The 10000-nt window shown below is 45.9% G+C and overlaps 5 non-coding genes across 5 annotated transcripts; all 5 read right to left on the bottom strand.

The window, feature by feature from the left end:
- Window positions 1-3470: 3470 nt before the first annotated feature.
- Window positions 3471-3543, bottom strand: trnar-ccu (transfer RNA arginine (anticodon CCU)). The gene has a single exon. It is a non-coding gene; the product is annotated as a tRNA-Arg (tRNA).
- A 913-nt stretch (window positions 3544-4456) lies between these two features.
- On the bottom strand, window positions 4457-4529 carry trnar-ccu (transfer RNA arginine (anticodon CCU)). The gene has a single exon. It is a non-coding gene; the product is annotated as a tRNA-Arg (tRNA).
- A 1077-nt stretch (window positions 4530-5606) lies between these two features.
- Window positions 5607-5679, bottom strand: trnar-ccu (transfer RNA arginine (anticodon CCU)). Its single transcript has one exon. It is a non-coding gene; the product is annotated as a tRNA-Arg (tRNA).
- A 1486-nt stretch (window positions 5680-7165) lies between these two features.
- Window positions 7166-7238, bottom strand: trnar-ccu (transfer RNA arginine (anticodon CCU)). The gene has a single exon. It is a non-coding gene; the product is annotated as a tRNA-Arg (tRNA).
- A 2240-nt stretch (window positions 7239-9478) lies between these two features.
- On the bottom strand, window positions 9479-9551 carry trnag-ccc (transfer RNA glycine (anticodon CCC)). Its single transcript has one exon. It is a non-coding gene; the product is annotated as a tRNA-Gly (tRNA).
- Between the last annotated feature and the right edge of the window lie 449 nt (window positions 9552-10000).

The raw sequence follows: 10000 nt of genomic DNA, 5'->3' as shown, positions 1-10000 counted from the left end.
TCAGCACGGTCCCACTGCACCACTCTGCTGTTATCACCGCAGATGGGACTCGAACCCAAAATCCCTGGCTTAGGAGGCCAGTGCCTTATCCATTAGGCCACTGGGGCTTTAATGCAGTTACTAACTTGCCCTTTTAAATCTCAATCTTAATCAGGAGTCCTTTACAATACACAGAAAGAGTCTTGTAGATGAATGACTATTATGAGAGGTGAAAGTGGCCTCAGCTTTTCATGACCAACCTGTGGTTGTTGCCCATTTTTAGGGATTCAAGAGTGTCTAGAAGGTAAGAGGTCTTAGCAGAGGATGGTTTCGATCCATCGACCTCTGGGTTATGGGCCCAGCACGCTTCCGCTGCGCCACTCTGCTGTAATCAATCTTGACAGGACTTGAAACCACAATCTCTGTCTGAGGAGGCCAGTGCCTCTGGAGTTTCTAGGAGTTAACTCTTTGTGTATTGTAAAAGCCTCCTGAATAAGATTGAGATTTAAAAAGACTTAGCAGAGGATGGTTTCGATCCATCGACCTCTAGGTAATGGGCCCAGCATGCTTCCGCTGCGCCGCTCTGCTGTAATCACCCCAGATGGGACTCGAACCCACAATCCCTGGCTTAGGAGTCCAGTGCCTCTGGAGTTTCTAGGAGTTAACTTTTTGTGTGTATTGTAAAAGCCTCCCGAATAAGATTGAGATTTAAAAAGACTTAGCACAGGATGGTTTCGATCCATCGACCTATGGGCCCAGCACACTTCCGCTGCGCCACTCTGCTGTAATAAATCTTGGCACGACTTGAAACCACAATCTCTGTCTGAGGAGGCAGTGCCTCTGGAGAGTCTATGAGTTAATTATTTGTGTGTATAGTAAAAGCCTCCTGAATAATATTGAGATTTAAAATGACTTAGTAGAGGATGGTTACGATCCATTGACCTCTGGGTTATGGGCACAGCACGGTCCCACTGCACCACTCTGCTGTAATCACCCCAGCTGGGACTCGAACACACAATCCCTGGCTTAGGAGGCCAGTGCCTTATCCATTAGGCCACTGGGGCTTTAACCATTTGCTAACTTGCCCTTTTAAATCTCAATCTTAATCAGGAGTCCTTTACAATACACACAAAGAGTCTTCTAGATGAATGACTATTATGAGAGGTGAAAGTGGCCTCAGCTTTTCATGACCAACCTATGGTTGTTGCCCATTTTTAGGGATTCAAGAGTGTCTAGAAGGTAAAAGGTCTTAGCAGAGGATGGTTTCGATCCATCGACCTCTGGGTTATGGGCCCAGCACGCTTCCGCTGCGCGACTCTGCTGTAATCAATCTTGACAGGACTTGAAACCACAATCTCTGTCTGAGGAGGCCAGTGCCTTCTGGAGTTTCTAGGAGTTAACTCTTTGTGTATTGTAAAAGCCTCCTGAATAAGATTGAGATTTAAAAAGACTTAGCAGAGGATGGTTTCGATCCATCGACCTCTGGGTTATGGGCCCAGCACGCTTCCGCTGCGCCACTCTGCTGTAATCACCCCAGATGGGACTCGAACCCACAATCCCTGGCTTAGGAGTCCAGTGCCTCTGGAGTTTCTAGGAGTTAACTTTTTGTTTGTATTGTAAAATCCTCCATAATAAGATTGAGATTTAAAAAGACTTAGCAGAGGATGGTTTCGATCCATCGACCTCTGGGTTATGGGCCCAGCACGCTTCCGCTGCGCCACTCTGCTGTAATCAATCTTGATACGATCCGAAACCACAATCTCTGTCCGTGGAGTCTAGTGCCTCTTGAGCGTCTATGAGTTAATTCTTTGTGTGTATAGCAAAAGCCTCCTGAATAAGATTGAGATTTAAAAAGAGTTAGCAGAGGATGGTTTCGATCCATCGACCTCTGGGTTATGGGGCCAGCACGCTTCCGCTGCACCACTCTGCTGTAATAAATCTTGACAGGACTTGAAACCACAATCTCTGTCTGTGGAGGCCAGTGCTTCTGGAGTGTCTATGAGGTAATTATTAGTGTGTATAGTAAAAGCCTCCTGAATAATATTGAGATTTAAAACAACTTAGTAGAGGATGGTTACGATCTATTGACCTTTTGGTTTATGGGCACAGCACGGTCCCACTGCACCACTCTGCTGTAATCACCCCAGATGGGACTCGAACCCACAATCCCTGGCTTAGGAGACCAGTGCCTTATCCATTAGTCCCCTGGGGCTTTAATGCCGTTACTAACTTGCCCTTTTAAATCTCAATCTTAATCAGGAGTCCTTTACAATACACAGAAAGAGTCTTGTAGATGAATGTCTATTATGAGAGGTGAAAGTGGCCTCAGCTTTTCATGGCCAACCTGTGGTTGTTGCCCATTTTTAGGGATTCAAGAGTGTCTAGAAGGTAAAATGTCTTAGCAGAGGATGGTTACGATCCATTGACCTCTGGGTTATGGGCACAGCACGGTCCCACTGTGCCACTCTGCTGTAATCAACCCAGATGGGACTCGAACCCACAATCCCTGGCTTAGTAGTCCAGTGCCTCTGGGGTTTCTAGGAGTTAACTTTTTGTGTGTATTGTAAAAGCCTCCTGAATAAGATTGAGATTTAAAAAGACTTAGCAGAGGATGGTTTCGATCCATCAACCTATGGGTTATGGACCCAGCACGCTTCCGCTGCGCCACTCTGCTGTAATCAATCTTGGCAGGACTTGAAACCACAATCTCTGTCTGAGGAGGCAGTGCCTCTGGAGTGTCTATGAGGTAATTATTTGTGTGTATAGTAAAAGCCTCCTGAATAAGATTGAGATTTAAAAAGACTTAGCAGAGGATGGTTTCGATTCATCGACCTCTGGGTTATGGGCCCAGCACGCTTCCGCTGCGCCACTCTGCTGTAATCACCTCAGATGGGACTTGAACCCACAATCCCTGACTTAGGAGTCCAGTGCCTCTGGAGTTTCTAGTAGTTAATTCTTTGTGTGTATTGTAAAATTCTCCTGAATAAGATTGAGATTTAAAAAGACTTAGCAGAGGATGGTTTCGATCCATCGACCTCTGGGTTATGGGCCCAGCACGCTTCCGCTGCGCCACTCTGCTGTAATCAATCTTGATACGATCCGAAACCACAATCTCTGTCCGTGGAGTCTAGTGCCTCTTGAGCGTCTATGAGTTAATTCTTTGTGTGTTTAGCAAAAGCCTCCTGAATAAGATTGAGATTTAAAAAGACTTAGCAGAGGATGGTTTCGATCCATCGACCTCTGGGTTATGGGGCCAGCACGCTTCCGCTGCACCACTCTGCTGTAATCAATCTTGACAGGACTTGAAACCACAATCTCTGTCTGTGGAGGCCAGTGCTTCTGGAGTGTCTATGAGGTAATTATTAGTGTGTATAGTAAAATCCTCCTGAATAATATTGAGATTTAAAACAACTTAGTAGAGGATGGTTACGATCTATTGACCTTTTGGTTTATGGGCACAGCACGGTCCCACTGCACCACTCTGCTGTAATCACCCCAGATGGGACTCGAACCCACAATCCCTGGCTTAGGAGGCCAGTGCCTTATCCATTAGGCCACTGGGGCTTTAATGCCGTTACTAACTTGCCCTTTTAAATCTCAATCTTAATCAGGAGTCCTTTACAATACACAGAAAGAGTCTTGTAGATGAATGTCTATTATGAGAGGTGAAAGTGGCCTCAGCTTTTCATGGCCAACCTGTGGTTGTTGCCCATTTTTAGGGATTCAAGAGTGTCTAGAAGGTAAAATGTCTTAGCAGAGGATGGTTACGATCCATTGACCTCTGGGTTATGGGCAAAGCACGGTCCCACTGTGCCACTCTGCTGTAATCAACCCAGATGGGACTCGAACCCACAATCCCTGGCTTAGTAGTCCAGTGCCTCTGGGGTTTCTAGGAGTTAACTTTTTGTGTGTATTGTAAAAGCCTCCTGAATAAGATTGAGATTTAAAAAGACTTAGCAGAGGATGGTTTCGATCCATCAACCTATGGGTTATGGACCCAGCACGCTTCCGCTGCGCCACTCTGCTGTAATCAATCTTGGCAGGACTTGAAACCACAATCTCTGTCTGAGGAGGCAGTGCCTCTGGAGTGTCTATGAGGTAATTATTTGTGTGTATATTAAAAGCCTCCTGAATAAGATTGAGATTTAAAAAGACTTAGCAGAGGATGGTTTCGATTCATCGACCTCTGGGTTATGGGCCCAGCACGCTTCCGCTGCGCCACTCTGCTGTAATCACCTCAGATGGGACTTGAACCCACAATCCCTGTCTTAGGAGTCCAGTGCCTCTGGAGTTTCTAGTAGTTAATTCTTTGTGTGTATTGTAAAATTCTCCTGAATAAGATTGAGATTTAAAAAGACTTAGCAGAGGATGGTTTCGATCCATCGACCTCTGGGTTATGGGCCCAGCACGCTTCCGCTGAGCCACTCTGCTGTACAGCGCGGCACAGCACAGTCCCACTGCACCACTCTGCTGTAATCACCCCAGATGGGACTCGAACCCACAATCCCTGGCTTAGGAGGCCAGTGCCTTATCCATTAGGCCACTGGGGCTTTAATGCAGTTACTAACTTGCCCTTTTATATCTCAATCTTAATCAGGAGTCCTTTACAATACACAGAAAGAGTCTTGTAGATGAATGACTATTATGAGAGGTGAAATTGGCCTCAGCTTTTCATGACCAACCTGTGGTTGTTGCCCATTTTTAGGGATTCAAGAGTGTCTAGAAGGTAAAATGTCTTAGCAGAGGATGGTTACGATCCATTGACCTCTGGGTTATGGGCACAGCACGGTCCCACTGTGCCACTCTGCTGTAATCACCCCAGATGGGACTCGAACCCACAATCCCTGGCTTAGTAGTCCAGTGCCTCTGGAGTTTCTAGGAGTTAACTTTTTGTGTGTATTGTAAAAGCCTCCTGAATAAGATTGAGATTTAAAAAGACTTAGCAGAGGATGGTTTCGATCCATCGACCTCTGGGTTATGGGCCCAGCACGCTTCCTCTGCGCCACTCTGCTGTAATCAATCTTGACAGGACTTGAAACCACAATCTCTGTCTGAGGATGCCAGTGCTTCTGGAGTGTCTATGAGGTAATTATTAGTGTGTATAGTAAAAGCCTCCTGAATAATATTGAGATTTAAAACAACTTAGTAGAGGATGGTTATGATCCATCGACCTCTGGGTTATGGGCACAGCACGGTCCCACTGCACCACTCTGCTGTATTCACCTCAGTTGGGACTCGAACCCACAATCCCTGGCTTAGGAGTCCAGTGCCTCTGGAGCGTCTATGAGTTAATTCTTTGTGTGTATAGCAAAAGCCTCCTGAATAAGATTGAGATTTAAAAAGACTTAGCAGAGGATGGTTTCGATCCATCGACCTCTGGGTTATGGGGCCAGCACGCTTCCGCTGCACCACTCTGCTGTAATCAATCTTGACAGGACTTGAAACCACAATCTCTGTCTGTAGAGGCCAGTGCTTCTGGAGTGTCTATGAGGTAATTATTAGTGTGTATAGTAAAATCCTCCTGAATAATATTGAGATTTAAAACAACTTAGTAGAGGATGGTTACGATCTATTGACCTTTTGGTTTATGGGCACAGCACGGTCCCACTGCACCACTCTGCTGTAATCACCCCAGATGGGACTCGAACCCACAATCCCTGGCTTAGGAGGCCAGTGCCTTATCCATTAGGCCACTGGGGCTTTAATGCCGTTACTAACTTGCCCTTTTAAATCTCAATCTTAATCAGGAGTCCTTTACAATACACAGAAAGAGTCTTGTAGATGAATGTCTATTATGAGAGGTGAAAGTGGCCTCAGCTTTTCATGGCCAACCTGTGGTTGTTGCCCATTTTTAGGGATTCAAGAGTGTCTAGAAGGTAAAATGTCTTAGCAGAGGATGGTTACGATCCATTGACCTCTGGGTTATGGGCACAGCACGGTCCCACTGTGCCACTCTGCTGTAATCAACCCAGATGGGACTCGAACCCACAATCCCTGGCTTAGTAGTCCAGTGCCTCTGGGGTTTCTAGGAGTTAACTTTTTGTGTGTATTGTAAAAGCCTCCTGAATAAGATTGAGATTTAAAAAGACTTAGCAGAGGATGGTTTCGATCCATCAACCTATGGGTTATGGACCCAGCACGCTTCCGCTGCGCCACTCTGCTGCAATCAATCTTGGCAGGACTTGAAACCACAATCTCTGTCTGAGGAGGCAGTGCCTCTGGAGTGTCTATGAGGTAATTATTTGTGTGTATAGTAAAAGCCTCCTGAATAAGATTGAGATTTAAAAAGACTTAGCAGAGGATGGTTTCGATTCATCGACCTCTGGGTTATGGGCCCAGCACGCTTCCGCTGCGCCACTCTGCTGTAATCACCTCAGATGGGACTTGAACCCACAATCACTGTCTTAGGAGTCCAGTGCCTCTGGAGTTTCTAGTAGTTAATTCTTTGTGTGTATTGTAAAAGCCTCCTGAATAATATTGAGATTTAAAAGAACTTAGTAGAGGATGGTTACAATCTATTGACCTTTTGGTTTATGGGCACAGCACGGTATCACTGCACCACTCTGCTGTAATAACCCCAGATGGGACTCGAACCCACAATCCCTGGCTTAGGAGGCCAGTGCCTTATCCATTAGGCCACTTTTCATGACCAACCTGTGGTTGTTGCCCATTTTTAGGGATTCAAGAGTGTCTAGAAGGTAAAATGTCTTAGCAGAGGATGGTTACGATCCATCGACCTCTGGGTTATGGGCACAGCATGGTACCACTCGACTGCAATCACCTCAGATGGGACTCGAACCCACAATCCCTGTCTTAGGAGTCCAGTGCCTCTGGAGTTTCTAGGAGTTAATTCTTTGTGTGTATTGTAAAAGCCTCCTGAATAAGATTGAGATTTAAAAAAAAATTAGCAGAGGATGGTTTCGATCCATCGACCTCTGGGTAATGGGGCCAGCATGCTTCCGCTGCACCACTCTGCTGTAATCAATCTTGACAGGACTTGAAACCACAATCTCTGTCTGCGGAGGCCAGTGCTTCTGGAGTGTCTATGAGGTAATTATTAGTGTGTATAGTAAAAGCCTCCTGAATAATATTGAGATTTAAAACAACTTAGTAGAGGATGGTTACGATCTATTGACCTTTTGGTTTATGGGCACAGCACGGTCCCACTGCACCACTCTGCTGTAATCACCCCAGATGGGACTCGAACCCACAATCCCTGGCTTAGGAGGCCAGTGCCTTATCCATTAGGCCACTGGGGCTTTAATGCAGTTACTAACTTGCCCTTTTAAATCTCAATCTTAATCAGGAGTCCTTTACAATACACAGAAAGAGTCTTGTAGATGAATGACTATTATGAGAGGTGAAAGTGGCCTTAGCTTTTCATGACCAACCTGTGGTTGTTGCCCATTTTTAGGGATTCAAGAGTGTCTAGAAGGTAAAATGTCTTAGCAGAGGATGGTTACGATCCATTGACCTCTGGGTTATGGGCACAGCACGGTCCCACTGCGCCACTCTGCTGTAATCACCCCAGATGGGACTCGAACCCACAATCCCTGGCTTAGGAGTCCAGTGCCTCTGGGGTTTCTAGGAGTTAACTTTTTGTGTGTATTGTAAAAGCCTCCTGAATAAGATTGAGATTTAAAAAAAAACTAGCAGAGGATGGTTTCAATCCATCGACCTCTGGGTGATGGGGCCAGCACGCTTCCGCTGCACCACTCTGCTGTAATCAATCTTGACAGGACTTGAAACCACAATCTCTGTCTGCGGAGGCCAGTGCTTCTGGAGTGTCTATGAGGTAATTATTAGTGTGTATAGTAAAAGCCTCCTGAAAAATATTGAGATTTAAAACAACTTAGTAGAGGATGGTTACGATCTATTGACCTTTTGGTTTATGGGCACAGCACGGTCCCACTGCACCACTCTGCTGTAATCAACCCAGATGGGACTCGAACCCACAATCCTTGGCTTAGGAGGCCAGTGCCTTATCCATTAGGCCACTGGGGCTTTAATGCAGTTACTAACTTGCACTTTTAAATCTCAATCTTAATCAGGAGTCCTTTACAATACACAGAAAGAGTCTTGTAGATGAATGACTATTATGAGAGGTGAAAGTGGCCTCAGCTTTTCATGACCAACCTGTGGTTGTTGCCCATTTTTAGGGATTCAAGAGTGTCTAGAAGGTAAAATGTCTTAGCAGAGGATGGTTACGATCCATTGACCTCTGGGTTATGGGCACAGCACGGTCCCATTGTGCCACTCTGCTGTAATGACCCCAGATGGGACTCGAACCCACAATCCCTGGCTTAGTAGTCCAGTGCCTCTGGAGTTTCTAGGAGTTAACTTTTTGTGTGTATTGTAAAAGCCTCCTGAATAAGATTGAGATTTAAAAAGACTTAGCAGAGGATGGTTTCGATCCATCGACCTCTGGGTTATGGGCCCAGCACGCTTCCGCTGCGCCACTCTGCTGTACAGCGCGGCACAGCACAGTCCCACTGCACCACTCTGCTGTAATCACCCCAGATGGGACTCGAACCCAAAATCCTTGGCTTAGGAGGCCAGTGAGTTATCCATTAGGCCACTGGGGCTTTAATGCAGTTACTAACTTGCCCTTTTAAATCTCAATCTTAATCAGGAGTCCTTTACAATACACAGAAAGAGTCTTGTAGATGAATGACTATTATGAGAGGTGAAAGTGGCCTCAGCTTTTCATGACCAACCTGTGGTTGTTGCCCATTTTTAGGGATTCAAGAGTGTCTACAAGGTAAAATGTCTTAGCAGAGGATGGTTACGATCCATTGACCTCTGGGTTATGGGCACAGCACGGTCCCACTGTGCCACTCTGCTGTAATGACCCCAGATGGGACTCGAACCCACAATCCCTGGCTTAGTAGTCCAGTGCCTCTGGAGTTTCTAGGAGTTAACTTTTTGTGTGTATTGTAAAAGCCTCCTGAATAAGATTGAGATTTAAAAAGACTTAGCAGAGGATGGTTTCGATCCATCGACCTCTGGGTTATGGGCCCAGCACGCTTCCTCTGCGCCACTCTGCTGTAATCAATCTTGACAGGACTTGAAACCACAATCTCTGTCTGAGGATGCCAGTGCTTCTGGAGTGTCTATGAGGTAATTATTAGTGTGTATAGTAAAAGCCTCCTGAATAATATTGAGATTTAAAACAACTTAGTAGAGGATGGTTATGATCCATTGACCTCTGGGTTATGGGCACAGCACGGTCCCACTGCACCACTCTGCTGTATTCAGCTCAGTTGGTACTCGAACCCACAATCCCTGGCTTAGGAGTCCAGTGCCTCTGGAGTGTCTATGAGTTAATTCTTTGTGTGTATAGCAAAAGCCTCCTGAATAAGATTGAGATTTAAAAAGAATTAGCAGAGGATGGTTTCGATCCATCGACCTCTGGGTTATGGGCCCAGTACGCTTCTGCTGCGCCACTCTGCTGTACAGCGTGGCACAGCACAGTCCCACTGCACCACTTTGCTGTAATCACCCCAGATGGGACTCGAACCCACAATCCCTGGCTTGGGAGGCCAGTGCCTTATCCATTAGGCCACTGGTGCTTCAAAGCATTTTCTAACTTGCCCTTTTAAATCTAAATCTTAATCAGGAGTCCTTTACAATACACACAAAGAGTCTTCTAGATGAATGACTATTATGAGAGGTGAAAGTGGCCTCAGCTTTTCATGACCAACCTGTGGTTGTTGCCCATTTTTAGGGAATCTAAAGTGTCTAGAAGGTAAAAGGTCTTAGCTGAGGATGGTTTCGATCCATCGACCTCTGGGTTATGGGCGCAGCACGCTTCCGCTGCGCCACTCTGCTGTAATCAATCTTAATACGATCCGAAACCACAATCTCTGTCTGAGGAGGCCAGTGCCTCTGGAGTGTCTATGAGTTAATTATTTGTGTGTAAAGTAAAAGCCTCCTGAATAAGATTGAGATTTAAAAAGACTTAGCAGAGGATGGTTTCGATCCATCGACATTTGGGTTATGGGCCTAGCACGCTTCCGCT

This window comes from Carassius carassius, chromosome 11 (assembly GCF_963082965.1).
Source record: "Carassius carassius chromosome 11, fCarCar2.1, whole genome shotgun sequence".
Taxonomy (NCBI): domain Eukaryota; kingdom Metazoa; phylum Chordata; class Actinopteri; order Cypriniformes; family Cyprinidae; genus Carassius; species Carassius carassius.
The sequence above is the reverse complement of the archived record's forward strand: the minus strand, read 5'-3'. Positions and strand labels throughout refer to the sequence as shown.